This window comes from Vicugna pacos, chromosome 16 (genome assembly GCF_048564905.1).
Source record: "Vicugna pacos chromosome 16, VicPac4, whole genome shotgun sequence".
NCBI classification, from domain to species: domain Eukaryota; kingdom Metazoa; phylum Chordata; class Mammalia; order Artiodactyla; family Camelidae; genus Vicugna; species Vicugna pacos.
Window position 1 is genome coordinate 31,758,639 of NC_133002.1, and position 27,971 is coordinate 31,786,609.

Sequence of the window (27,971 nt, forward strand, 5' to 3'; positions counted from 1 at the left end):
AATATCCACCCCATCAGGAGGTGACCATTCCAACTCCAAGTAAGGTTCATGGTCAGCACACAACACCATCCAGTGTCACACCTCATCATGTAGACCTGGAGCTAACCGTGACTTCAGAACCTGCTATGGAGGCTCAACATTCTACAGTCCTCCGGAAGACTACAGCTCCTTCTCCTGAGGGTGGCATTTGCACACCCAGACCTGACTCGAGTCACAGTTCCACGTATAGACCAGGAATTTACCACAACTCGGCACCCAGGGTCACTGAAGACACCTGCTTCGACTGAGCCTTCAGTGGTACAGTCTGTAACATACACCTCAGAAAAGGAGCAACCGGAACAGAGCACTCCCACAAGCGTGAACCAATCTGTCAGCTCTGCACCTGCAGTGATGAGACCTTGTCCTGCGTTGGTCTCAGCCCAAAGGAGAGGCTCCACAGAGTGCCTGTGCCAGAGCCCGACAGCTACAACGGCACCTTCACTGTCCTGTAAGAACTGCTTTTCCTCGTTTGTTCTCTGCATCCTGCCTGACCTGGCAGACTTTGGGGTCTTCCTGGGTCTTCCTCATCTCCCCAGCTCATGTTGACTGACTATTTTTACCTTTTGTTTGTCTTATAAGCAATTTCTTATCTTCATTTGCCTTCTTACTACCATTCTTTCTGCAGTCTTTTACTTATAATTGCCCTTATTCTTTTTCCTTCTCTATTTTTTAGTTTCTCCATTATTTAGTTTCTTAATGTCTTCTCTTCTCCCAGTTTTGCTCCATCCTCGTTGCAGCAACACGTCCCTCTCCCCATCTCATTGGTGGTAATACAACAAAGTGGTTAAGAGTAGAGATTCTGGATTCAGACTACCTGGGTTTGAATCCAGGTCTGCCATTTATTAGCTTTGTGACTCAGTTTCCTCATCTGGAAAGTGGGGATTATCATAGTCACCATCTTGTAGGATTATTGTGAGATTTAGATGAGTTAATGCATGTAAAGCTCTTATATCAGTGCCTAGCATATATTTGAGTGTTAGCCATTATTTTTATTCAACCCCTCAGTTATATTGATTACTTATCTTTGCCCTCAGGATTTCTATATATAGCACCCATTTTATGCCTAACCCAAGGCTAAGTAAGTACTGTGGGAGCCACAGAAGTATGGCATTGTCTCCAGAACATCACAGTGATAGGTGGGAAGAATGAGACTACACCTTAAAAGGGAGGTGTTGTGTAATTGAGTATTAAAAGATACAGAGAGGTGCTGAAATTAACCAGAACCTGGAATCACTCGGGTGTGGAGGTCAGGGGAAACTGTATGGATAAGCTAAAACTGTCACTGGAATGTAAAGACTGGCTGTGATTTGTTAGAGTAAAAATAGGGAGTACAGTCTAGGGAAAGGCATGGCTGCAGGAATCAGGATTTAAGAGATCGTCTAGCTGTGAAGAACTGGGTTAAGCACCAATGAAAGATATGCTATGAAAAACCTTGACTGTTAAAAATGGGGGGTTTGAAAATATGGTATAAGATGTGGGGAGCCATTGAAAGTTTTCAAGGAAAAGAGAGAAATAATGAAAACAAGAAGCTTATTTTAGATTCCATATGTAGTATGATCTAGAGAGGAAGGTTGGATTCAGGGAGACCAAACAGAATGCTGTACCAAACCTAGGAGGAGAGCGAGAATGGGCTGAACTAGCATGGTTGTGACAGGAGGAGAAGGAAGTCCTGAGAGCACGACAAAGGGAAACCGACAAGGTTTAGTAACTGCCTAGAGTCAGGGGCTGAGGGGTACAGGAGAGAAAAATCAAGTATGTTGATGAGAACGATGGTGGTACAACAGGTGAAAATACAGTTGGGAAGGAGAGCCAGTTTGAGGGAAATGGATTCAGTTTTATTGATGAACATAAAGCAACCAGAAGGCTTCTTCTGTTTGAGTGGAAATGTCCCGTGGGCAGGTGGCCAGACAGGTATCTGTTTTGACTTATTTCTGATCCCCCTGAAAAATGTGCATATAAGCTAAATCATTGTTGCTGAGGGAAGAGGACAAAGCTAAAGGTAAAGATTCAAAGCCATCCACAGTGGTTGAAACTGAACCTCAAGCACTTAACAGCTTCTTTTAAATGTGTAAAGTCATGGATACATTCTCACTGTTTAAAAGAAAACATCATAGAAGTATATACAGGCTAAAATGTGACATTCTCTCCCCACCCTCCTTCCCACCCATAAGATAACTATGTTACTGTTTTGATGTGTGTCCTTCCTTCCAGTCTCTTTCCTTTGCATTTTTTCCCCTAATGAGGTAATAACTTTACTCCTCGTTCAGCGATCTGTGCTTTTCCTTTTGCAATATGTCTGAGAGAGAGTTTTCCATATTAGTCTCTAATTTCTAACTGCCCCTATCCTTCCAATACCTGGAGAGTTAGAGGGCACTGAGCCAAAGCTTTGGTGTTACCTGGCATAAGATTTCTTTACTTGCTGATAATGATACATTTTTGCCATTTTTATCATTGATTTGTAGGAGTCATTTTAGACACATAAGTGACTTTGGGAGAAAAAAGACTTACATTGAAAACAATTGGCAATATATATCCAAGAAAATGGACAGACAGGGTCAGGTTCTGAGGAGATGCCTCATCGTTTGTGCCAGTGGCGTCACATTATATCTTTATTATATCTTTAGGAATTGGGCCCACTGGGAAGCTGAGAAGCTGTGGGAGTTAGAAAGCTGGTCTTTTCTGCATTTGAGTATTCCCCACAAGGTTGCCATGATTGTCTCACTTACTCTGCTCATTCTCTTCCTACCTATTTAAGGATATGAACTGTGTTTCTTCACAGAGATTTCCAAGGAAACTCTATTTCTTACATTGATGAAAATACATGGAAGCCTTACCACTGGACTGAGAAACTGTGAGTATATTCTCTCTAAATATGCATACAAAACACTAACTGCCTTGTCACATTCTTCTTGGTCCAGAATTCCGAGGTCAACAGCTGTGTTAAAAGGTATTTCCCCCTTCACATTCCAAACCAACCTATTGATTGAAATTCTGTGTTTATTTAAAAAATTAAACTTGGCAGGCCCTCATTCAAATAAGCAAGAACCAATTTAAACTTATTTTCCATTATACCAGTAATACATGATTATATCCTCCATATAGAAAAATGAAATAACAGGTGTAGTGAAAACCCTCCTTGTGCCTTAATCCCCCACTCACACAATTTTGAGTTTAGTAACAGTCCTTCCAGACTCTTTTCCTTGTATTTGACTACATACATATTTACAGATAACGATAAGTTAGTTGTGTGACTTTATTATACCTTTTTACATAAGTGGTAAAATCTTGCAACTTGATTCTTTAATGTCACGATACGTCTTAGATTTCTTTACTTCTCAGTACATAGAGGGTTGCCCCATTCATTTAAACTCCTGCATAATAGTCCATAGTATTGGACATATCAGTTTAATAATGCCCATGTTGAAAGGTGTTTACATTATGTCCAGTTTTCTTGTTACAAACACTGTTGCAATGAACATCCTTGTACATGCATCTTTGTGAGCCTGTGAGGTATTTCTGTAGAATAGATACCAGAAATGGGATTGTTGGGGTGAAGACTATGTAGATAAAAACTTCTAATTGCCCTCAAGCACCTTGTGCCAGTTTCAATTCAGTCAGCACTCCCTGACAGCCTTTACTTCCCCACAGCCTTCCACTGCTGGATATTCCTCATGTTTTTGGCTGATCTGAAGGGTGAATAAAAGGGGTTCCATCTGAATTTGAATTTTTCTGAGTACCTGTGAATTTAAATATTTTATATGTGTGCTGAGCATTTGTATTTCATCTCTGAATTGTCTGTCCTTTACTCATTTTTCTATTTTTTTATACTGATTTGTAGACAAGTCAGGTTAGATAAAATAAGTGATTTTAGGGGAAAAGCTATATTCAAAGCAGTTAACTGGCATTTTTCATGGCAGTTTGTATTACTCAACTTGAATAGACAAATCATAAATATGACTTCCAAATTACATTGTTGATAAGATGTTCTACATCTTTTTGCATTGTCTTCAAAAATATCCAAAGTATTGTCATATCTACCTGTAATCAGTATAAAAATTAATGAGTCTCCGTAGTGTTTGTCTGTACTGTTTGAAATCTCAATTTTGTTGCTGAATTTTATTTGTACTTAGCTTTCTTAAAATTTACAGTTGAAAAGTTGTATCACATACCCAAATTGTTGCAAACACACTTAAAGTTTTCCAGTAATTACACTATCAGTTTTTACATTTTAATTTTAAAAATAATTAAATTAAATTAGAATTCAACTCCTTAGGCACATTAGCCACTCAAGCACTCAGTAGCCACATGTTGCTAGACATGCAGCACTACATGCTACATGCAAGAGTAAAATAAATTTACAAAATATTGTTGAATGAAAGAACATAGAGAATAATACACAAATGATTCCACACACATAAAGTTCAAGAAGAATAAGTTATATTCTTTGTGGCTGATGTATAAAAGGCAAAACTACATGTGAAAAAGAAGGAAATCAGTATTAAAGTCAGGATAGTGGTTTCCTCTAGGGAGAGGGCTGCAATTGGAAAGGAGCACAGCGGGGGCTCCGGGGGCGCTGGCTGTGTTCTTTCTTGACGTGAATGGTGTCACATGCGGATTTCTAATTATTAAAGTGAACAGGTATGTATATTTTACGTACATTTTAATTTTGAAAAAAAAAATTTTCAGTGGGGACAAAAATCAGAAGACTTCATTTCCAGCCCTGATATACTCTGTCTGGGACTTCCAGATACGGTTTGGGAAAAGCGAGAAAGGAGTGGCAGCTCTGCAGCATCAGTGCTGCCCAGAGTTGGGTTCTAACCAAGGACTTGTGATCGGAAGAATAGGCATTAAATACATGATTTGGTAAGGAAGAGTGGATAGGGGTGTGTGCGTGCGTGCGTGTGTGTGTGTGTGTGATGAAAAGACATGGACACAAAGGAAGATGTGAGAAGAAATGATTAAATGAAACTGGAGTGGAGATCACCATGTCTAAAATAAGAATTAAGGTACTCAGGTGGCACCATTACCCAGATTTCTCCTACATATGGGAGTTAGTCCTATGTAGTAAATAATTGTAGTTGTTTTGCATTTTGATCCAAAAATAACCTTTTCATTTTTCAGAATTCTCAGAGATAATTCTTTGAGTTACATAAGGATTCATTTAAAGGCTTGCTAGTCCTCCGGTATTTGTAAGTTAATTAGTTAACCATTTATTTATGAGTTCTTAGTTGTATTATCGATAAAGTAATTAAGGGGTTTAAATTAAATAACCTCTACAGTCTTTTTGAGCAATAAAATTCTGTGATTCTCTAGGTCTGTAGGGCCCCAGCCCATCTCTAGCATCAAATACCTCCTATTCATTTTTAATTTTTAAATTTATATAGACAAGATATAGATAGAAAAACACCTTTTAGTTGTAGAGGAAAAGTGGTAATGTGGTCTGAGCAATTATAGATACCCATATGAACCTTATTATATAAGTGTTCATATACCATCCACTTACATTTAGTTTATGGCCCGCAGATCAGATCCATCCCATGATCTGTATTTGCACAGCACACAAGTTAAGGACGATGTTTAAAGGGCTGTAAGTGGGAAAATGGAGGGAAAAGACAAAGGAAAACACACAGCAGAGACTGTGTGTGGCCTGCACAACCTCACGGACTCACTGTGTGGCCTTCACAGAAAAGGTCTGAAAAAGGTGCTTTAGTAGAATGAGAGGAATTAAAGTAAAGCTCAGATTATCACCTACAGGACCAGAAAATATAGAACACTTACATTAATATGAATGCCATTAATTCATAATTTTAATGTAAATTAAATTCACATTTAAATGTTAAATATTAAAGTAGATGAATTATGTAAACAGTATTGTCCAGAACATATCAAGTTACCAAGAGAACAGACTGGTGTTAAGGATTCAATGCAGGAATTGTTATACCAATATTAAAAATGTTTAAGATGATGGTTAAAGTGGTATAGTTATAATTGTTTACACCAAATATGCATATTAGAAGTGTCCCTAACTTCACTAATTACAAAACGAAAAACTGCAGTGTCATTATACAAGGAAAGAAATGCTTGCATGGTATTTTTGTTAATTTAGAGATAAGGAGATACTGTGTTCTCTACTATAAAAGATCAATTTTTATCTTTTGTCTGTGGCATCTAGAGCTGTGTATGTCATTAATCCTTACTAAGCTAACTAATGACGCTCTTTAGCAGAGATTCTTCTTGCAAATATGGAAGGCTGAGGGAAGGGGGTATAAGGAGCCTCACATGACCCTAAAAATAGTCCTTTTAACTATCAAGCCATCCAAGCCTTAAGGGGCAACCACTTTTGTATTAGTCTTCTTGGGTCCCTCTGTCATCTGGGCTCCAAACCTTAGAAACACAGTTTGGAGAAAAATAAATGAGATAACTGCTCAATAGATTAGGCCATTAATTACTTCTACTATGAAATACCCTCTTAGCAGATTATTTCATGTTAGCATAAATTATTCTCACTCATTTAAAAAAATGTCAATCAGTAAAAAAGAATATGCCAAGCAGTGTGCCTAGTGTTGTAAACACGATAGGTAAAACAGTTCCTTCTAGGAAATCCTGATCTTACAGGGAAAAAAAAAAAACCTAAGCTCAAACCGTCATGCAGAAACACTAAGTGGATGACAAGAGTGCTGTAGAGGCATAGAAAAGGGAGTGTTTCTTCTAAAACAGTGATTTTCTTCCTCCTGTTCACTCCCCAGCTAGTTGTTTATTTTAAAAACTATCTGACTTTGCTTTGTGTTCACGCATTGGCTTTAAACATGATAGACAATGCACATGAGTGGGTCTAGTCCATACATTCAAGGAGTTTATACTCAGAGGAAATGGGCTGCAAAAATAGCTATATAAGAAAAAAAGTGGAGAGGGGCAATGAGAGCTCTAAGTTGGTTTTGGAGCTCAGAAGAGGGAAGACTCCAAACTGGATCAGGGAAAATGTTAGAGCAGTGCTGTCTGAACAGGACCTTAAAGGGCCACTGTATGTCATCAGACAGACATCTTGGGAAGAGTACATTTGCAAAAAGAAGGTAGGAGAGATGCAAAACACAGGAAACATGCTTTGAGTGCCTGTAGAGTACAAGTAAGAAGAGTAGGAGATTAGGGCCAGGTCATCTAGGGCTTTGAAGGCCACGCCAAGGGTAACACGCCAAGCTGCCCCGTTCCCACAGCAGTGCTCTTGGACAGACTCGAGCCTGCAGCAGAGTCAGTCACTTGGAGGGCTTGTTAAAGCGCAAGTTCTGCCCCACAGTTGCTGATTCAGTTGGTCCAGAGTAGAGCTGAGCATTTCTTCAGTAAGTTCACAAGTGATGGTGGTATTTGAGAACCACGTCTGGAGAGTTAATCTGGTGACTGTACAGGATGGCTGAGAAAGGGACTACAGGTGCAAACACCAGTCAGAAGATAGTTACACCCACCCAGGAGAAAGGAGAGACTGAGTTAGAATCAGTGGAAGTAAGATAGCCAGCTATAGTCAAGTGTGGGTGTTTCAAATAAGTCAGTATTTTAGTATAATGCTGAATTAGTTCAAATTACACATTAATAAGAGGAGTAATCCCTTTCAAGTCGTGTGAAAGCCTTTTATTCTGGTATTGAATTGGCGTAGAAAAACAGGATTGAACTGAGAGTTGTGTAAATAGAGTATTGCTTTTCATATTAAACATTATAATTATATATCAAGGTAAAAACTTCTAGCTTATAATCTAGAATTTGTTGAGACCACAAAAGGTTATCTAATCAATTCTTCTGCTCTGAGAGATTACCTCCAAAATCTACCAAGATCTATATAGGTGTATGTTTTTAGTAAACATAATGAAAGTGAGACTCTTAAGATGGGTGAGGGCAGGGTTAGGGGCTTTGGAAGGTTTAAATAACAATTCATAAGGTTTAGAGATTATATAGAAGCTGCTTATTCATTGTTATTATTCTAACCTCTAGTAGTTATTCCTACTAATTAGATATCTAGTAGCTAATTGAGGCAATATTTTCCTTTTCCTTTTCCTAGAGATTTATCTTGCAATAAAATACAGTTTATTGAAAGCGGTACATTTGAATCACTACCTTTTCTGCAGTTTGTGTAAGTTACAAATATAACTTCATTATGTTTGGAATTTTTATAAAAGTTAATTTTTTATAAAATTAATTTGCTACTGATTTTGAAACATTAAAATTTTAGTGTAGAAAGCTACTAGAATTATGTAGCTAATTCTTTTTGTCTCTCGCAAAGATTTGCACTCAGATGACATTTGGCAATATCTGGAGACATTTTTGGTTATCAGAACTATAGTTATGCTGCTGCCATCTGGTGGACAGAGGCCGGAGATGCTGCTAAACCCCCTACAGGGTACTAGAGAGCCCCCCACAACAAAGAGTTGTCCGGCCCAAAATGTCAGTAGTACTGCCCTTTGGTAGAGAAGAAAGGATCACTTATCACAAATACTTACTGAGGATTTACCGTTTTGTATCTAATGCACCATGTATATAATCATGAAACTATAAATCATGAGCAACTATTTTCCACAGTGAGATTTCTTTAGTGTATGGAAGGGATAATGAGGTCATGTTTCATTGCATATAAATTAGAATTACTGCCAAAGGATAATGTTCTGAAAGAATATTTTTTTCTTCTTCTTTTGCTTCTTTTTTTTTTTTTTTTTTTTTTTCTTTCTCTCTTTTGTAGCAATCTTGGTTGTAATTCAGTCACAGACCTGAGCTTTGGAACGTTCCGGGCCGCACATGGAATGCAGTTTCTACAGAAGGTGTAAGTGAAATAGATGAATACATGTGAAAAACTATGTTTTGGTTATTGGTAATTGGTTATCTGGGTGTAAGCTCACTGTGGATTCCAGAAATTATGTCTTGAGATCGATTCTTTTTTTTTTCTTTTTTCTTCTTTTTTTTTTTTTTTTCAAATGAGAAAACTAAGGTACAAAGAGGCCATGAGACTTGTCTAATTCATATATGGAACACTTTGCTCTCCCTAGTACTGATGTTTGGCACGAGCAATAAAATAAAAGGCACCCGACAGAAACACTCAAATTAGCATTGTCATGGAATCCCATTGTTGTTGCTCCAATATGCGAATAGTACTTGAAATTCCACCTTTGAATTTAATCCCTGCTCATGTGCAAAATTCCTAACTACTTAAAGCTTATGCAGCACAGAACTGCAAAGAACTAAGTTTAGCCCAGAATTCTTCAGGGAGCAAAAGGTATGGGTGCCTTCTCAAGTATTAGCTTCCTTTAAATGGTAAAGCAGAGAGAATTCTTGAACATCCACTTCTCTCCCCAACCATCCAAAACATTATTTTTCAAAAAGTCTATATTAGTCTGAAGTGAATTGTCTGTGGCCAATAGGAACCTTGGTTCGGATGTTTGTGTTAAGCTGTAGTGTGAAAAATACAAAGAATATACATTGCTATCACTGAATTCTCTATTCTGTCTTTTCTGACTACTTCTAATAAGAAGTGTGGGTTTTTCAGAACCTTGAAAATTCTGTGACTTCTCCATGTCACAAGCAGATCACAGCAGGTAGGTTCAGTGGTCTGAAGGGGATTTTAGACTCAAGGTGAAACCTTGAGTCTCCTCTAAATCAGGCTCTGGAAAAGACTTCTGTTTGTCTTGTGGTTCAGAAATTCAGTTTCACACAGATTTCTTTGGGTTAATGAAGGTGTCGAGGGTGCATCTGGAGCTGGACTAACAGTTCTGCAGATGCCCACCAGTGGCAGCCTCCCTCCCCCTTTCATTAGTTCGCTGGTACCTAACTTGTGGAAAGAGAACAAAGGGTCAGTTTTTCTCTTGCCAGCGCACCGGAAAGGGGGCTCATTAGGTCCCTCCTCCAAGAGTTTTTTTTTTTTTTTTTTGATCGGAAGTAGCTTTATTGAGATACAGTTAATATATCATACAGTTTACCCACTTAAAGTGTACAATTCAATGGTTCTTTATATGTTCACAGATGGGTACAACTGTCCTTACAGTCAATTGTAGAACATTTTCATCACTCCAAAAAGAAATCCTTCATCCTTTGGCCTTCAGCCCCCTACCCATCCACTCTCCCAGGTCCCCAGCCCCAGACAGTCACCAATCTACTTTCAGTCTCTATAGATTTGCCTATTCTGGACATTTCACATAAGCAGAATCATTGAATATTGTGACTACTGGCTTCTTTCACTTGGCATAATATTTTCCAGGTTCTTCTATGTTGTAGCCTGTATCAATGTTTCATCCCTTTTATGGTTGAATAATATTCCACCACATGGAGTATACCACATTTTGTTTATCCATTCATGTAGACAGTGCATCTTCATTTTCAGCATAGCCTGTTGAGTGTTGCTGGTCGAGTCTTCCTTTTTTTTTTAACATTTTTTATTGATTTATAATCATTTTACAATGTTGTGTCCAATTCCAGTGTTCAGCACAATTTTTCAGTCATTCATGGACATGTTACACACTCATTGTCACATTTTTTTCTCTGTGATTTATCTCCAAGAGGTTTTAGTAGCATTGGTACCATGTCTTAAACTCATGACCTTTCCTAAACATTTTATAACACCGAGAGTCTCTTTTAGAATCTAAGTTTCCTTATGGTTATGTAGGCGAGCCAGGAGAGAAAGAATTGTGGAATCACAGTAGATAAAAATGAATGAATTTATTGGAAAACACTCACTGAATGCCATGTGCACTATGTGTCTGCACTTCACTAAGTGCTGGTGTTACAAAGAAGAATAGGCCAAAGATTTTGTCCCCAAGAACCTTTCATACTGGAAGAAAATTGATGGTAAAACTTACGAGAGCCATACTAGCATCTCTGCAGCAGGGGAGCCAAGTAGGGAGGCAAGGAAGTAGAAAATGACTGGTGGGTTAGAAAAGATGGTCATGCAAGAGGCACGAGCCTGATCTTGAATTTCTGTGTTCATCTGAAATGGCAGCAAAAGTTAATGAAAGAATCAGAGCTGCTGTTGGAAATAAATTAATAGCTTTCCTAAAATTCATTCACGGTTACTTTCAAAAGATTGTGAGAATACGGTGTGTGTTGGGGGCTGGGCTCCTCCTTTGTTTTGTGCCAAATCTGGAAAGTCTAAAATGTGCCACCCCTCAAGTTGTCATTTTGTTGCGTATTACATTACTGAGGTGTTTGTAAGTTCAAATAATGTTTACCCCTGCATAAAGTAAGTCTGGAAAAGGGCCCCAGCTGAGGTGGATTTATCATCAACTAAATGAAGCTGAAGCTGCAGGGCTCCCCACTTGCCTAGGTCCCTTCCAAGGTCTTGGCAGGGGTCCTGGCAATTTTAGTGTTCATAACTTTGCATGTTTTTATTAGACAGGATTTTTCCAAAGTAGGTGAGGTTCAAGACCCACAAAGCCTGGGTTTCAGGTAATTATAACTCGGTTTCTTGAATGAAACCTCTATGTTATTGACAAACCCCAGGTGAACAAGTGAGAGGTGTGCTAGAGTCTATTTTGAATGTGAAGTCCACCTCAAAGACAAGCCAAGAGCTAATTAATTAATAAAGCAGCATTTTTAACTTTGTGTTTTGTTTTGGTGGTGGGAGGTAACTCTTATTTCTTTATTCTCTGAGGAGATACTGGTACTGCTAAGTTTAATATTTCTTCCTTATCTGTAATTTTTGTCGCTTTGATTACTATGTAACTTGGTGTGCTCCTCTTTGGGTGGATCCTGTGTGGAACTCTGCCCTTCCTTGACGTGGGTGACTGTCTCCTTTCCGAAGTTGGGGAAGGTTTTGGTTATTAGGATGTAGGCTGTGTTTGAAGGCTCCCACTGTCATGGAGAGCAAAGGTCTAGGACAAGCTAAAGCAATGCAGATCTCACTGTCCTGACAGAAGTTCTGTTCTAGGACTTCTTCTGGAGGATGCAGCCGCTCTGGCTCAGGGACTTGTACAGACCTCTCAGTGCCACACGCAAGAAAAAAATGGCGCAGAAGCTACATGATGAGTCTTCTGATGAGGAAGAGATTTTCAGTAGGGTTGCGAGGTAAGTGATCGGGGACAACTTAAACTTCTCATCCAAATGAGGAAATAATGAAAATTTTAACTGTCCCTTTCAAGAGTAAAGGCCCTCAGCACTGTTGTTCTTACCCCAGGGTACCCAGAGATGGCGCAGCTGACGTGATTCTGACCATCGAGCCGGAAGAGCCGGATGAGGAGAGTGACACGGCACCGGGGAGCGACGCGGTGTGAGCCCCGTCCCACCTCAGGCCGCCTGTGCATTTTATTTTCTAAAAATAATAACCTTTACAGTAATTTTTGGTCCTTACGTATTTTTTCCCAATTAATGTCTACTAAAGGTATAACTGTTATCATGAGGAGGTCCAAAGACCATCTGTCTTTGAGTATTGGTTAGGGATTCTTAAGTGGGATGTGCTCCAGCAAAGACAGTAAAGAAAGCAAGAAGAGAAGGGAGCCAGGAAAAGGCCCAACCCCGGAAGCAGGGAGGGGCAGTTCCAGGATGGCAGCTGTGTGACTGGCCGAGGAGGTGACTAGCACACACTGGAGCGCAGAACCTGGAGGAGGGGGCTCTGAGGGAAGTGGGCGCTGCTAAGCCCCAGAACTCTGAGCGCTGAGGACACGGCATGGCAGAGAGTGAAGAGAGGGACGGAGAGGGCACTGAGCACCTGGCTGTCAGGAGGGGACACGAATGTAATCAGAGTCTATTAAGCTCTACGGGAAACAATATTTACAGTCACAATTCTGTAAAAAGTACCAATTATCTGGAAATAGTGACATAACTAAATCTCAAGAATGGACTAGGAGTGGGGGTGCAAAAGAACTAACTTGTCAATGTTATCAGGAATCCAATAAACAGAGTTTAAAATAGATAAATCAAGAACTAGACGTGCAAAGAGATGCGAAGGAAAGCACCAGAAAATTCAGCTAAAACCTGCTCCCTAGAAGGGAGCCGCCCCGTGTGCTGGCTCAGGAAGGCAGGCGAGGAGCTCATCAGGGGCAAGGCACTGCGGCGGGCCGTGTTGTTTCACTTAATACTATTTGAACTGTACACTACGCATATCATGCAGTTTTTGGTTCATTGTTTTGTGATTCCCCCTCCAGCTTTACTGAGGTATAGTTGACAAATAATTTTAAAATGTAAATCCATTTTTTTAAAAAAGAGTGAGAGGAACCAGCGTCCAGAAGCCGGGAGAGCACGAGCTATTGCAGTGTTGAGAGGGGCAGCTGCATTAATACTACTTTGATGATTTCAATCAGTTGCCAAGTAAGGATGTATCTGGAGTCCAGACAAGAAAAGATCTCACTCCATTGCTCAGAAGAGCAGTGGAAGGCAAGAACTTGATGGGATTGGGACGTGAGAAATAGTCAGACTGCAATAATAACACCTAGTCGTCATCCGGTGTTCACTACAAACCAGAAACTGTCCTAACAATATTCTTATTTAATCTGACGTTTTTCTGAACTTACAGATGAGGAACTGAGGCTCAGTGAGGTATTGGGACTTCCCTGATGTCACACACTCTGGCCCCTCTGACTGAGGCTAAAGAACCAGATGATGATGTAACTACTTTTCTGAACATCAGTAAAATTCAACTTAGTTTCTGTCTTCAGTGCTCTCTCAAGGGGCCTGTGAAAAACACTGACACTGTGGCACTTGTCTTAGCCCCACATTTGCTGGGTTGCCCTGGGCCCCCACTGTGTTAGGGAAGGCCCAGCAAACATCATGGAGTAGAGCTGGGATTCAGATTTAAGCATTTCTGGATCCAGAGCTCACTTGCTGGGCCACTGAACGACTTCACTTCTCATTACCTCTCCAGCCAGAATCAGAAAGAGCTGAATGGAAATCCTTCTACCATTCATTAGCTGTGTGGACTTGGGCCCCCAAGTCACTGAACCTCTCTTATTTCTGTCCTGTGGGGTAGTAAGGGGACTACCTTCCAGCTGGTTGGTAAGGACAAGACACGATTCCAACCTGGCAAATGGTAGGAAGCTTCTGTCTTCCACAAATGCCAGACCCTTACCCTCATCTCCTAGGTTAGGGCAGAGTGTCGCATTTTATTATGCTTCAGATCCACTGGTGTAGGGGACAGGGGGCTGGTCACACTCAAGGTTTTAAACCCCATCTCAAAGTGACTCTTCAGGGTAGGGGTGGGGTTTAGGAAACTGCTTCTCCGACCTGTCCCCAGGGACTCTGGATGCCTTCGGTTTTCTATCTGGCTTCAGATCACTTTGGATAGTGCTTGAAATTGAAGCTTTCAGACCAGTGGGATGTGAACCGCCTTTGCCAATGTTTTTGAGCCTTTCCTGCCCTGGCCTCCAACTGTGTCTGTGCATCCTCCCTTTCCCTCCGGCCTAATCTGTCTTTATCTCCCTGTTGGTGTCGTGGTATCATGTACACATACACACCGTATGTGGAGAGAGCTGATGGCTACTCTTACTGATTTTTGTAAAAGGGTTTATTTAGGACATGCATGATGCCTCATGTACCATCTAAGTTATAACAGTGTTAATAATTTTAAGCTATTTAGGTTCCCAGGCTCCAGGTTCCCAGGCTCCTGCAGTAAGCACAGGACTTAATGATCAAGGACAGGTTGTTTTAAAGTTCGTCACAAAACTTCAATAAGTAGGCCATCTCTTATCCAGCCAGCTACCTGACATTTCTCACAGCTTGTTTATCAGTTCAGCCCATGGCTTATTCTCTAGAGCCTTCAGATGGGGGCCTACACTCCCCATTCATTCTGACCCCCTGCCCTTGCTCTTCCCTTCTCTGACTTCCTAGCTTCCCCTCCACCTCTAGGTGCATCCTCCCTGGAGCTCAGCCTGCATTCCTACCCACCAGCCAGTTCTCTGCCGTCCCTTCCTCTGCAGTGCCATTTCTTCCATTGACTGGGAAGCTCATCAAATCACCAAACTTTTTTTTGATTTGATGACCAAAAGTGATCAAATCAAAAGTCACCACAAACTGGAAAAAATGGTCAGAATCAACATTCTCAGAACGCTGGAAATTTACCCAATGGGCTTGTGGCAAACTGGGGAGCAATTTATTTAAGAAAAACATATTAATTTCTGTCAGGACAGTGAGATCTGCGCTGCTTTAACTTGTCCTAGACCTTTGCTCTCCATAAAAGTTTCTTGGGGACAAAGTCTTTGTCCTATTCTTTGTAACCCCAGCACTTAGTGCAGGGCAAACACACAGTGTGCATGGCACTCAGTGAGTGTTTTCCAATAAATTCATTTTTGTCAGCTGTGATTCCACAATCCGCCCCCCGCCACGGCTACTTCCCCGGGTCGCTTACATGACCATAATGAAACTCAGATTCTTGTAAGAGACTCTTGGTGTTATAAAATGTTCAGAAAAGGTCACGAGTTTAAGACATGGTACCAATGCTACTAAAACCTCTTGGTGGAGGGACCTAATGAGCCCACTCTCTGGTGCGCTGGCAGGAGAAAAACTGACCCTCCGTTCTCTTTCCACAAGTTAGGCACCAGCAAACTAATGGGGGGAAGAGAGATGCCACTGGTGGGCACCTGCAGAACTGTTAGTCCAGCTCCAGATGCACCCTTTACACTCATTAACCCAAAGTGAACTGTGTGAAACTGGATTTCTGAAGCACAAGACAAATAGGAGTCTTTCCCAAAGCCTGATTTAGAGGAGGCTCTTCACCTTGAGTCTAAAATCCCCTTCAGGCCACTGAACCTACCAGCTGTGATCTGCTTGTGAAATGGAGAAATTACAGAATCTTCAAGGTTCTAAAAAACCCACACTTCTTACTAGTAGAAGTCAGGAAAGAAAGTATAGTGAATTAGGCAGTAGCAATGTATGTTCTTTGTATTTTTCACACTACAGCTTAACACAAACATCCACACCTCAAAGGTCCTACTGGCCACAGACAATTCACTTCAGACATACAGACTTCTTGAAAAATAATGTTTTGGGTGGTTGGGGAGAGAGGTGCCCAGTGGTGGGTGTACAGGAATTCTTTCTGCTTCACCATTTAAAAGAAGCTAATAGCTGAGGAAGCACCCATACCTTTTGCTCCCTGAAGAATTTTGGGCTAAACTTAGTTCTTTGCAGCTCTGTGCTTCATACATTTTAAGTAGTTAGGAATTTTGCACATGAGCAGGGATTAAATTCAAAAGTGGAATTTCTAGCACCATTCGCATATTGGAGCAACAACAATGGGATTCCATGACAATGCTAATTAACAGTATCAATAATATACAAATGATTGTCCTGAAATATCATTATTTCCAAATAGGGTAACATTTTGAAGAGGTGAATTGAATGTATCTTGGAAGAGTGTGCAAATTGTTTCATTATCTACTATTTTTTACTGCTAGTAAAAATATAAAATTGTTCTCTTCTATAGATAGTTCAGAGTGCCAAGAATTTGACCAGAGCTGATGGAAAAGTGACATTATTCACCTTTTAATGCTTCTGGGTCTCTAAAACACCAAGGGTGAGAACTACCCCAATTGTCTTTTTAACCAAAGAGGATATGATTACAAATGCATATGTATCTGTGTGAATGAATGACCAAATCATGGAGGGAATGAAGGTATTTCATGTAGGGAATTTTCAAGGTTGGCCAGTAAAAACATTACATAAACTTGAAGATTTGAGATCTGTTCTGTTCACTGTTGTACCTTCAGTGCTTAGACAGGGCTGACAGAGAGTGACTACTTAATAAATTTCTATCAAATGAATAAATCCTGCAATATTATGTTTAACCAATGAATGCAACAATTTTGATGATTGCCTAATTTTGCTGTTATGGGTAAACTCAAGAAGGCCAAATAGTATGCAGTATTTCAAATATTTTCTATAGTGAAATATTAAGTACCAAAGAAGATAGAATCAAAGAAAAGCTAAGGCTGTAGACTTTTGGGAGAACTACATGCCACTTAACTGCTCTCACGTTACTCCTCTGAATCTGAAGTCAAGGAAAGTTGACCTCCCCTACTCAATTCCTTACAACATTCCTAAGGATCTATGTGTATATTGATAACTTTCAATGCAAATAAAAATCATTGCACCAGTATGTCAAGCCATTGTTGCACCCATCCCCCTTCTGTCAAACAAGCTGTCCTAGGGTAATTTTCACATTGTAATTTAAATTACTTCATGTACCAATGACCTGAGATTGACTCTCTGGAAAAGCCTGTCTAGTTGGCATGTCAATTTTAACACAGCTGGGGCCCATTCAGGGAACAAAAATCCCATCTGGTATTTCTGAACCAAGAAGATTTAAAACAGGGAAATAGATACATAGGTACATACTGAAAAAGACTAAAGGAGAAAAAAAGATGGATGCCAAGGTACCCCATTGATTATTAACTGCACGAAGAAGTAACTTCCCATAGGACGAGGGGAATAGAAGGGGAAGGCAATGTTACCAGGACCTAGGAGCTCACAAGGTGGTATGACCACATATCTGATGCTCAGATCTCTGGGGGAAGCACTGAACATCGCTGCCTCTTGGTCCTCAGCTGAGGTGACCCAGAATTTCATTCCTGAAGGGTCTGAGTCTTCAAAAGTACTGCCCTTTGTTTTTGGTTGCTGGGGTTGCTATTAAATCTCTGCTATTGGACTTAAAAATACAAAAGGCATCCCAGACAGAGTTCCAGACATGGCCCTCCTTGCCCCCCATTGTGGAGCAGTGACACAAAGTCCTTGGTATTTGGGTTAGTCACTCCAGCCAGTAGAGAAATCCCTTTTTTGTCTGAATGGCCCACAGAGATATACTACAATTTGGCTGGATCTTAGCAACTTAGTAGTAATATTTAAAAATGTAAATCCCCAAAGATTATTATTGATACCCTTTTGTAAGATTATTAACAGTTAAAGAAACCATAAAATAAGCCAAAAAAATTTCTGGGAATAGGTACATATGCAATAAAAATGTATTAAAAAACAAAAGCCAGGGGTGGGGGTAGGGCTCAGTGGTAGAGCATGTGCGTGAAGTCCTGGGTTCAATCCCCAGTACCTGTATTTTAATAATAGAAAAGAGCATTAAAAACAAAAGGAAAGCAAAAATGAGCCGAAGACTCAAGATCGGAGAAAATTCAAGAGGGGAGAGTCAGAAAAATGCAAGTGGGTGTACCCTGGAGTAAGATGTAAGTTATTACTGAAGTCCTAACTTTCAGGTTGCCTGGTGGGCCTAGGAGTATTTCTAATATTAGAGAGAGAATAAAAGCTCTGCATGAAGCAAAGTGAGAGTTCCTTTTTTTTTTTTTTTAAGTATTGTTTTGGGGGAGGTAATCAAGTTTGTTTATTTTAATGGAGGTACTGGGGATTGAACCCAGGACCTCATGCAGCCTAGGTATGTGCTCTACCACTGAGCTTTACCCAACCCCCGAGTTTGTCTTGAATTAAGAGTGCATTAAGAGAAGTAAGAGAACAGGGAGGAGTGGTGAGTCCAAAAGTTTAATTAGGCAGCTCCTAAAGCAATCTAGAGGAGAGACAGTTAAGATACATATGAAGGAGCTAAATGTAAAGGTAATGTGGAAACAGAAATAGAATGTGGTAATTTTTATGAAAGTAGTAAGGAGATGTCTTAAGTTTGAGCCACTAAAAGAAAATGATGCCTTTAATGAAATTAATTAACAAGGGAGTAATTTAAGAAAAATTAGTCCATTTTGGGTGTGTTTTCAAGGGTTCCTGTGGGACATTTTTGTGTTTGTTTTTGTTTTATGTTTTTATTGAAGTATGGTCAGTTCACAATATTGTGTCAATTTCTAGTGTACAGCACAATGCTTCAGTCATATAGGTACATACATATATTTGTTTTCATATTCCTTTTCACCATAAGTTACTACAAGATATTGAATATAGTTCCGTGTGCTATACATTATAAACTTGATGTTTATTATATATATATTAGAATTTACAAATCTAGAACTTTGGGACTTTTTGGGAAAAAAAAGAAATAATAGACAACACAAGGAAGAAAATGGTAAGTTCTACCAAGGAAATTCAAACCAAGCCATGTAGCTTTAGAGAAAGATGTTTCGTTAAATATTAAATATACATATTTGTATGCTCATGTGTATTTACTCTATTATGTATTTTACTATATTCTATTACTATATTATTAGTATATTATTCTTTCTTAATTTTCAAAATAGCCAGTGACATAGATGGAAATAGCCCTCCTTTACAGGAAGAAAAGCCGTATCTCAGAAGGGTGAAGTGACTTATTAAATGTCTTTTAATTAGTTAGATGCTGGTCTAGGATTTGACTCAGTTTCCTCATGCCTAATGCTCTTAACTCGACTCCACAGCTGACCCCAGGGGAGATATAAAATACTCCTCCTGGAGGGATATCTAAGTCAGTCAGGATGTGTGCACTCGTGGGAGGCATGGCTGGAACTTTGAGAAGCAGAACAACTCTGTCCTCAGTACAGCATGAGCTGTAGGGCGGAGAGGGGAACACGGGCTCATAGAGAAGTTACCAAACTTTGAGGCAAAAGAGAGAAATGATCCTTCACCGTTTCCAACCTCACCACTTTCAGTCAGTCAGTCCAAATTTATGCAGTGCAGACTGAAGTAGATGCCAAAGAACTCTGCAAGTAGCACATGATAGAAATGTAAATCACAGCTGTCATACTCCATTCCTGCTTCTGGTTCTCCAAGAAGTCATGGGAAAGTTTTAAAGGATGTGCCATTGGGCTATTAACCTGAGACAAACAGACCACCAGATGTTTCTCCAACAAAAACGGGTTTATCTGGGATTGGCAGAGAATTGCAATCTGGGGCCTGCAACCATGGTGAGCCATGTCCAAGTCCCCACATGACAAGGGATGGAGAACACTTTTATAGAGAGGAAAAGGAAGTCGGGAGGGCTATAGTGAGCAAAGAGTCCATGGCTTTTCATTGGCTGAACTCTTGGCTGGAAAGAAGAGAAGTCTGTCTTTTTCCTGGTTAGGCTCCGCTATCATGGCAGGGGAAGACAGCGCCCCCTTCTGTTCTCTTGACTCTATTTAGTTGAGGTTTCCCTTTATTAATTTTTTTCATGCTTTAAAAATATTAGTTTCCCTTATTGGTATTATTGTTATCCAGATTTTATACACGAGGAACCGTAGACCTAGGAAAGTTAAACAGCTGCGCATGGTCACACAGTTAGTAGTGATGCTACGATTCAAACCCAGGTGGTCTGGCTCCAGAATCTATGCTCTCAACCACAATGGTCCGCTGCCTATCGAGCAGGGACTGAAAGGGACCAGTTCCTGGATCCTTTACCAACTTCTGGCTATTCATTTCCCATCACCTACAGATGCAAATGAAAGCATCTGACCAGCATCTCAAACAGACACAAACAATGAGGAAAATCTGGGTGACAGAAGGGGCAACAGGTTCTCTGAGACATACATATCCATCTCGCCTCCAATGGTTCCTGTTCAAAAGCAACAATCACAGAAGTATGTGATGGTTGTGATTTTTTAATATTTAGAATCTTCCCAATATCAAAGGGATTATATTTATCCTGAGTAGCTCCAGAGGGCAGGTTGATGACTAATTCCACTTCAGCAGTTTTTTGCAGTCTGTTAGGTCCTACGCTGTGCTATGGGGTTTACCTCCAGGATGCCACCCAATAATGGAAGCTAAAACCGTAAAGACCAGCGTATTTTTATTCCAAACAATTATAATTTTCAGTTCTGTAAATTCTATTTTTTTATTTTTTATTTTTAATTTTTCTGCTGAGATTCTATATAACTTTACTCATTGGTTGCAAGTTTTCCTGTATTTCATGGAACAGAGTTATAACAACTCTTTAAAATCCTTCTCTGGTGAGGCAGGATCAATATGGCAGAGGAGGAAGACCCTGAGCTCACCTCCCCCATCAATCAATCAAAACTACAAATACATATAAAGCAGGTCTCAGTGATAATGATCCAAAAATGAGCAGAATGACTCTTCTACCACCAAGGCTGTAAGGAAAGAACCACATGGAGTCTGACAGGAGGGGAAGAGAAGCAATCTATTAAGAACCCACACCCCTGGTGGGTGAGCCAGAGAGGAGCGGCTCAGGGATCCTCTCTGGGGATCATTGGGTTCAAGCCACATATTAGGCAAACCAAGCCTTAAGGTCCATCAGGAAGATAAGCCCCTTTATCTGGTTTGAAAACCAAGAAGGGCTTACCAGAGGGCTGGAATAAACTGAGACTGCTCTTGAAGGACTTACGCACACACCTGCTGGATCCCAGACCCAGCATGGAGGTAGCAGATAGAAGACTGCCTTGTGCTCTGGCCAGCCTGCCAGGACCACCCCAGCAGGTCCCTCAGCACACACCGGGCTCTGGCTCCAGCACCTCCTGCTCCACCACTGCCCCCCACTGACAAGAAGGCCATCATTGCCAATGCACATGTGCTCACCAGGGAAGGAGCACAGCCAGGTCAGGCCCCAGCCCTGCCTCTAGCCAGAGCAGAGCCCACAATTGCCAGTGTATGTGCCTATGATGGAGGGAGCAGAGCTGGCTTGGCCAGGCCCTGCCACTAGCCAGGGTGGAGATCACCGTTCCCAGCATGCACATGCGTGTGCACACTGGGGAAGAAGCAGAGCTAGCTCAGGCCCAGCCATGCCTCTAGCCGAGGAGGAGACCACCATTACCATGATGCACATGCATGCATACACCAGGGAACGAGACATCTCAGTAATGCAGCTCCAACATCTCAGCCCTGATCGCACCATAACCAAGGCATCCACGTGGCAGGGACAGGTAGAACCAGCACAGCAGTATAGCCCCAAGGCCTCTGGCCCGGGCCACACCCCCACCAAGTCAGAGACTGCCATCACTCTGGGGAGAAGCCCAACTCCCACAGGGCTCCTGCTCCAGCCCCGTGGGCTCTGGGCCCATCCCTGATAGGACTACAAGCTAGGAGAAGCCACAGCTCACATCTGGCTCTGCTCTCCCCTCCAACTCCAGCCTTACCCCTCATCAAGGCAGCGGCTGCCAGCACACCCCAGGAGAAGCTATGGCCCCTGCTTACTTCAGATCCAGTTCTCACACCAAAGCCTCTGGGCACAAGCAGGCTGCACAGGGATGTTCCCACACAAGGACAAGCCTTCAGGACCAGGATAGGCAGCTGTTTCACCCAATTTCATAAATACAAAATACAGAGAAAGTTAAACAAAATGAGAAAACAGAAGAATATGTTTCAAATGAAAGAACAAGATAAAACCCAGAAAAAAAAAACCCACCTAATTTGAAGCAGAAATAATTTACCTGATAAATAGTTCAAAGCAATTGTAATAAAAATGCTAACTGAAAGGAAGAAAAGGATAGGTGAACACAGTGAGAATTTCAACAGAGAACTACAAAATATTAAAAAAAAGAATCAGACAGAGCTGAAGAATACAGTAACAAAAACAAAAAATACACTAAATGAATTAACAGATTAGGTGACACAGACGGATGCATAAGTGATCCGAAAGACAGAAAAATGTAAATCACCCACTCAGAGCTGCAAAAAGAAAAACAAATGTTAAAAAATAAGGATAGTCTAAGGGACCTCTGGGACATCAGGCATGCTAACACTGACATTATAAGGGTCCCAGAGGAGAAGAGAGAAAGAAAGGGGTCCAAAATGTATCTGATGAAATCATGGCCGACAATTTCTATAACCCAAAGGAGGAAACAGATATCCAGGTACAGGAAGCACAGAGAGTCCCAAATAAGATGAACTCAAAGAGACCCACACCAAAACATACCATAATTAAAATGGTAAAAGTTAAAAATTAAAAGAGAATTTTCAGGGCAGCAAGAGATAAACAAAGAGTCACATCCATAAGGCTATCAGCTGACTTTTCAGCAGAAACTTTGCAAGCCAGAAAGCAGTGGCATAATGTATTTAGAATGCTAAAAACAAACAAACAAACACCTTCAACTTAGGATACACTATCAAGAGAGTTTATCATTCAGAATTGAGGGAGGGATAGTTTCCCAGACCTCAAAAACTAAGAGTTCATCACCACTAAACTGACCTTATAAGAAACGTTAAAGGGTCTTCTTTAAGTGAAAAAGAGAAGGCTATAACAAGAAGTAAGAAAATATAGAAAAAGAAACATCTGAATGGTAAAGGCAAATATATAAGAAAAGCAGTGGATTAATCATTTAAATAAGCTAGTATGATGGTTAAAAGACCAAAACTGTAAAATCAACTATAACTACAATAACAGGTAAGGGGTGGGCATGAAGATTCTGTTTGCCATCACACTGACATGTTATATATGACATCAAAGACACAACATGTGGTTGGGGGGTGAACATGTAGACCTTTTAGAATGTGCCTGAACTTAAATCATTATCCATTTAAAGCAAGTAGATATAGTCATAGGTAGACATATAAGAACTCCATGGTAAACACAAATCAAAAACCTACAATAGATACACAAAAATTAGACAGAAAGAAACCCAAACGTAACACTAAAGAAATAAACCATAAGTAATGAAACTAAAAGAAAAAGAAATTAACAGGGAAGAAACACAAAAACAACCAGAAAGCAACAACATGGCAATAAGCACATACCTATCAATAATCACTTTAAATGTCAGTGGACAAAATGCTCCAATCAGAAGACACAGGGTATCTTCTAGACTATTAAAACTAATAAATGAATTCAGTAATAGTGCAGAATACAACATTAATATATAGTAATCTTTTGCTTTTCTATACACTCATAATGAACTATCCAAAAAAGAAATCAAGAAAACAATTCTATTTACAATCACATCAAAAAGAATAAAATACCTAAGAATAAATTTAACCAATGAGATGAAATTTAACCTCTACTCTGAAAACTCTAAGACATCAATGAAGGAAATGGAAATTGAGGATGGTATAAATACATGAGAAGATATCCCATGTTCACAAATTAGAAGAATTAATATTGTTAAATTGTCCACACTACCCAAAACAATCTACAGATTTAATCCAATCCCTAACAAAATATCCATGACATTTTTCATAGAACTAGAGCAAAGAATCCTAACATTTGAATGGAACCACAAAAGACCCCAAACAGGCAAAGCAGTCATGAGAATAAAGAACAGAGATGGAGGTATCACAGTCCCTGACTTCAGACTACGCCACAAAGCTACAGAAAGCTACAGGGTGCAGCTCACTGGCAGAGCGCATACTTAGCATGCACGAGGTCCCGGGTTCCATTCATCTCCATTAAAAACAAAAAACAAAACAAAACAAAACAAAAAACAGTATAATACTGGCACAAAAAAGGACACCTAGATCAATGGAACAGAACAGAGAGCCCAGAAATAAACCCATGCACAAATATGGCAAATCTGACAAAGGAGGCAGGAATACACAATGGGGGAAAGACAATCTCTTCAATATGCGGTGCTGGGAAACCCGGACAGCTTCATGGAAAAGAATGACATTAGAACATTTTCTTACATCATCTTCAAAAATAAATCCAAACTGGATTAAAGTCCTAAATGTAAGACCTGAAACCATAAAACTCCCAGAAGAAAACACAGACAGTACACTATTTGACAGCAATTCTTTTTTGGCTATGTCTCAAGTAAGGACAACAAAAGCAAAAATAGACAAATGGCACCTAATGAAACTTAAGTTTTTTCACAGTGAAGGAAACCATCAACAAAATGAAAAGGCAACCTACTGAACGGGAGGATATATTTGCAAATGGTACGTCTGATAAGGGGTTAATATCTAAAATACATAAATAATGCACACAATTCATTACGAAAAGTTCCAGAAAAAAATAATCACAAGGCTAAATGAAGCAACCAAAGCTATTTAGCTGCTTTGCTGGTGAATGGAAAGCTAGGATCCTTCTGGGGCCACAGAAGTGTCATGGACAGATCCCTAATGCTTTAGCTTCTCTTGGGCCAGTTCACATCAGGGACACAGCAGTAGATTCTCAATCCTTTGGGGGTTTGAGATTAGTCCAACCAACTGGTCCAACAACAACACATTAATTAAAAGGGTGCTGATTAAATTGCAAGGACACATTCCTCATGGGTTCTATAAAAAAGTAAAGGAGCAAACATTAGCAACAAATTCTGAGATAAAAAGAAAAGGGACGCTATGTGGTTGTGGTTATTAGGCTCTACGTGCTGTTCTGTGAATGCAGCTTCCTGGGATGACATATACTGGCATGATCATAATCTTGACCTGGAGTTCTTGTCCCTTTTTCTCAGAATGGACAAAAATTAGAAGTTCCTTGATACCGTGAGACAAAAGGAAAAATATGAGGCAGATACAGCGATGGCAAGAATCATCGTTCAACACGTCCAGTGCATGAAGCACATTTCCTTTTGGTGCCTAAAAGAGGAGTTTCTGGTATCTTCTTTCCGAACGTCCACAGTGGGAGAGATGTATGGGAAGCAGACAGAAGGCTGCCAGTAACACCCTCACTGACCGGCAAGCACAGCCAGGTAAGGACTAGAAGAAGACGATAATGTTGCTTCTTTCTTCTCTCCTTTCTCCTCTGCCTATCCCACCCTACGATAAGCTCAGTTGGGAGCTTCTCTCTCACAAATGGTCCTGAAACAATGATGATACTGTGCTGTTTTACTGGCCAAAAGGGCCAGAGACCTGAGTCCTTACTTAAAATCTTACAGACAATAAGAGTCATTGATCAAAATACACCAAAAATTATAAGACACAAGAAGAACAGAGCATAGGAATCAATGATGACGTCTCTCCAAATAATTCCATGACGGTCCCTTTTACTCAACCTCCAGCCTCTGTAGGAGACACTCATGCACTCACACACCCACACACATGCACAAACACACAAACATGCACACTTTTGCCCATATACTGCATTAAGGCATTAAGAGGACATGGCTCCAACCAAACAAGTTTCTCAGCTGTTCATGGAATCTCCATCGAAAAGCTGCTGCATCATACTGCACTGTATTTCATTTTATACATTTTTTGGTTTGGTTTGGGGGAGAGTTTCCTTAATTAATTTATTTACTCGCCGTAAGTGGTACATTCATATGGTTCAAACTCCAAATACGCTAAAATGTACACATGCACTCAATTCCCATACCTCCAACAAGTAATCACTGTTATTGGTCTCCTGTTTATCCTTCTAAGGATTTTTAACAAACATACTAGACAACAAAATATATTATTTTCGGAGGGCTGGACTCCGGGCTCACTGCCCTCGCACCCACAGCGTCCTGCACCCCCACACCCCACACCGCAGCTGGATGACCTCGACGTGCCGGATGAGCTCGTGGCCTTCCAGAATGAGGGCGAGGAGCAGGACCACAAGAGCCGGGATAGCGCCACAGGCCCCAGAGCGCGACCTGGCCGAGCTCAAGTCGTCCCTTGTCCACGAGTCTGAGGGCGCGGCCAGCGATGCGGGGAAGGGGGGGTGTGTCCCAGGGGAGGGCGCTGGGCCCGTGAGGCCGAGGTCTGGAAGCTGGGGCCCCAAGGCTCTCGGGAAGGAACACACTTCGCAAAGACTGTTCCCCGACAGACTTACAGGGTCTCCGGAAGGCCCCGGTGTGCCCCAGCAGCATGTACAAAGATGCCGTCTACTCCACCTTCAATCTGATCATGCACTACCCACCAGCCTTGGGATCAGGGCAACACCCGCAGCCACAGCCACCGCTGCACAACAAGGGCAGTCAGCCTTCCCACGGCATTCCCCAACTTTCTGCTCTCTATGAACACTTCAGCAGCCCACACTGCACACCTGCACCAGCTGACATCAGCCAGAAGCAAGGAGCTCACAGGCCTCGGCAGACCCCTGACCTCTCTGGCTTCTACTCTCTGACCTCAGGCAGCATGGGCAGCTCCCCCACACAGTGAGCTGGTTCACCCACCCATCCCTGATGTTAGGCTCCAGTGTACCTGGTCACCCCACAGCCATCCCCCACCCAGCCATTGCGCCCCCTTCAGGGAAGCAGGAGCTGCAGCCCTATGACCGCAGCCTGAAGCATGGGCAGAATCCAAGGCATAGAAGGAGGCCAAGAAGCCAACCATCAAGAAACCACTCAATGCCTTCATGCTGTACATGAAGGAGACGAGAGCCAAGGTCACTGCAGAATGCACGCTCAAGGAGAGCGCTGCCATCAGCCAGATCCTGGGCCGCAGGTGGCACGCGCTGTCGCGAGAAGAGCGGGCCAGGTATTATGAGCTGCCCGCAAGGAGAGGCAGCCGCACATGCAGCTAAACCTAGGCTGGTTGGGGCGGGACAACTATGGGAAGAAGAAGAGGCAGTCAAGGGAGAAGCACCAAGAATCCAACAGAGACCTTGGCTCGCCTAAACATGCCGTGCTCACTTTGGCCTCAGCCAGCAGACGGATTGGTGTGGTCCATGCAGATAACTCTCTTCACTACTCCTAGGAGGAAAAAGAAATGCACTCGGTACCTACCCGGAGAAGGCCGCTGCCCCAGCCCTGTTCCTCCCGATGACAGTGCTCTTGGCTGCCCCGGGTCCCCAGCCCCCCAGGACTCGCCCTCACACCTCCTGCTGTCCCACTTTCCCACAGAACTGCCTGCTGGCCCTGCCAAGCCAGCGCCTGCATTACCAGGTCTCTCGGCCGCTCTCAGCCTCCCAGCTCCCTGGGCCCTCCTCCGGCCCCTCACAGCGGCCTGCAGAGCACACAGGGATAGCAACAGGAGCCTCAGAGACAGGCAGCCTAGCATGCACAGGACACACAGCTTCCCCCGGGGTCTGCCCTCTGAGAGGGGACAGCAGAGCCCCAAAGCCTGTGGAAACCAGCCAGGGCCCCTATTAGTTCCCACTCAGGGTCCAGGCCCTGGAGATTTCAGAGGCTGCACAACTTCTGCCTGAAACTGGGTCCATCAATTCAAACTGCTCCAGATGGTGGGAATCAGATCTGCGTTGTGCCATCTGATTAAGGGCATCCTTAATGCCTATGGCAGCCTGCTTCTGTTCTTCTCTCACATCTGTCCGGCTA

General features: G+C 41.6%; 1 pseudogene; it reads left to right on the top strand.

The window, feature by feature from the left end:
• Positions 1–293: 293 nt before the first annotated feature.
• LOC107035182 (transcription factor 7 pseudogene) lies at positions 294–27,914 on the top strand (annotated as a pseudogene).
• Positions 27,915–27,971: the final 57 nt, after the last annotated feature.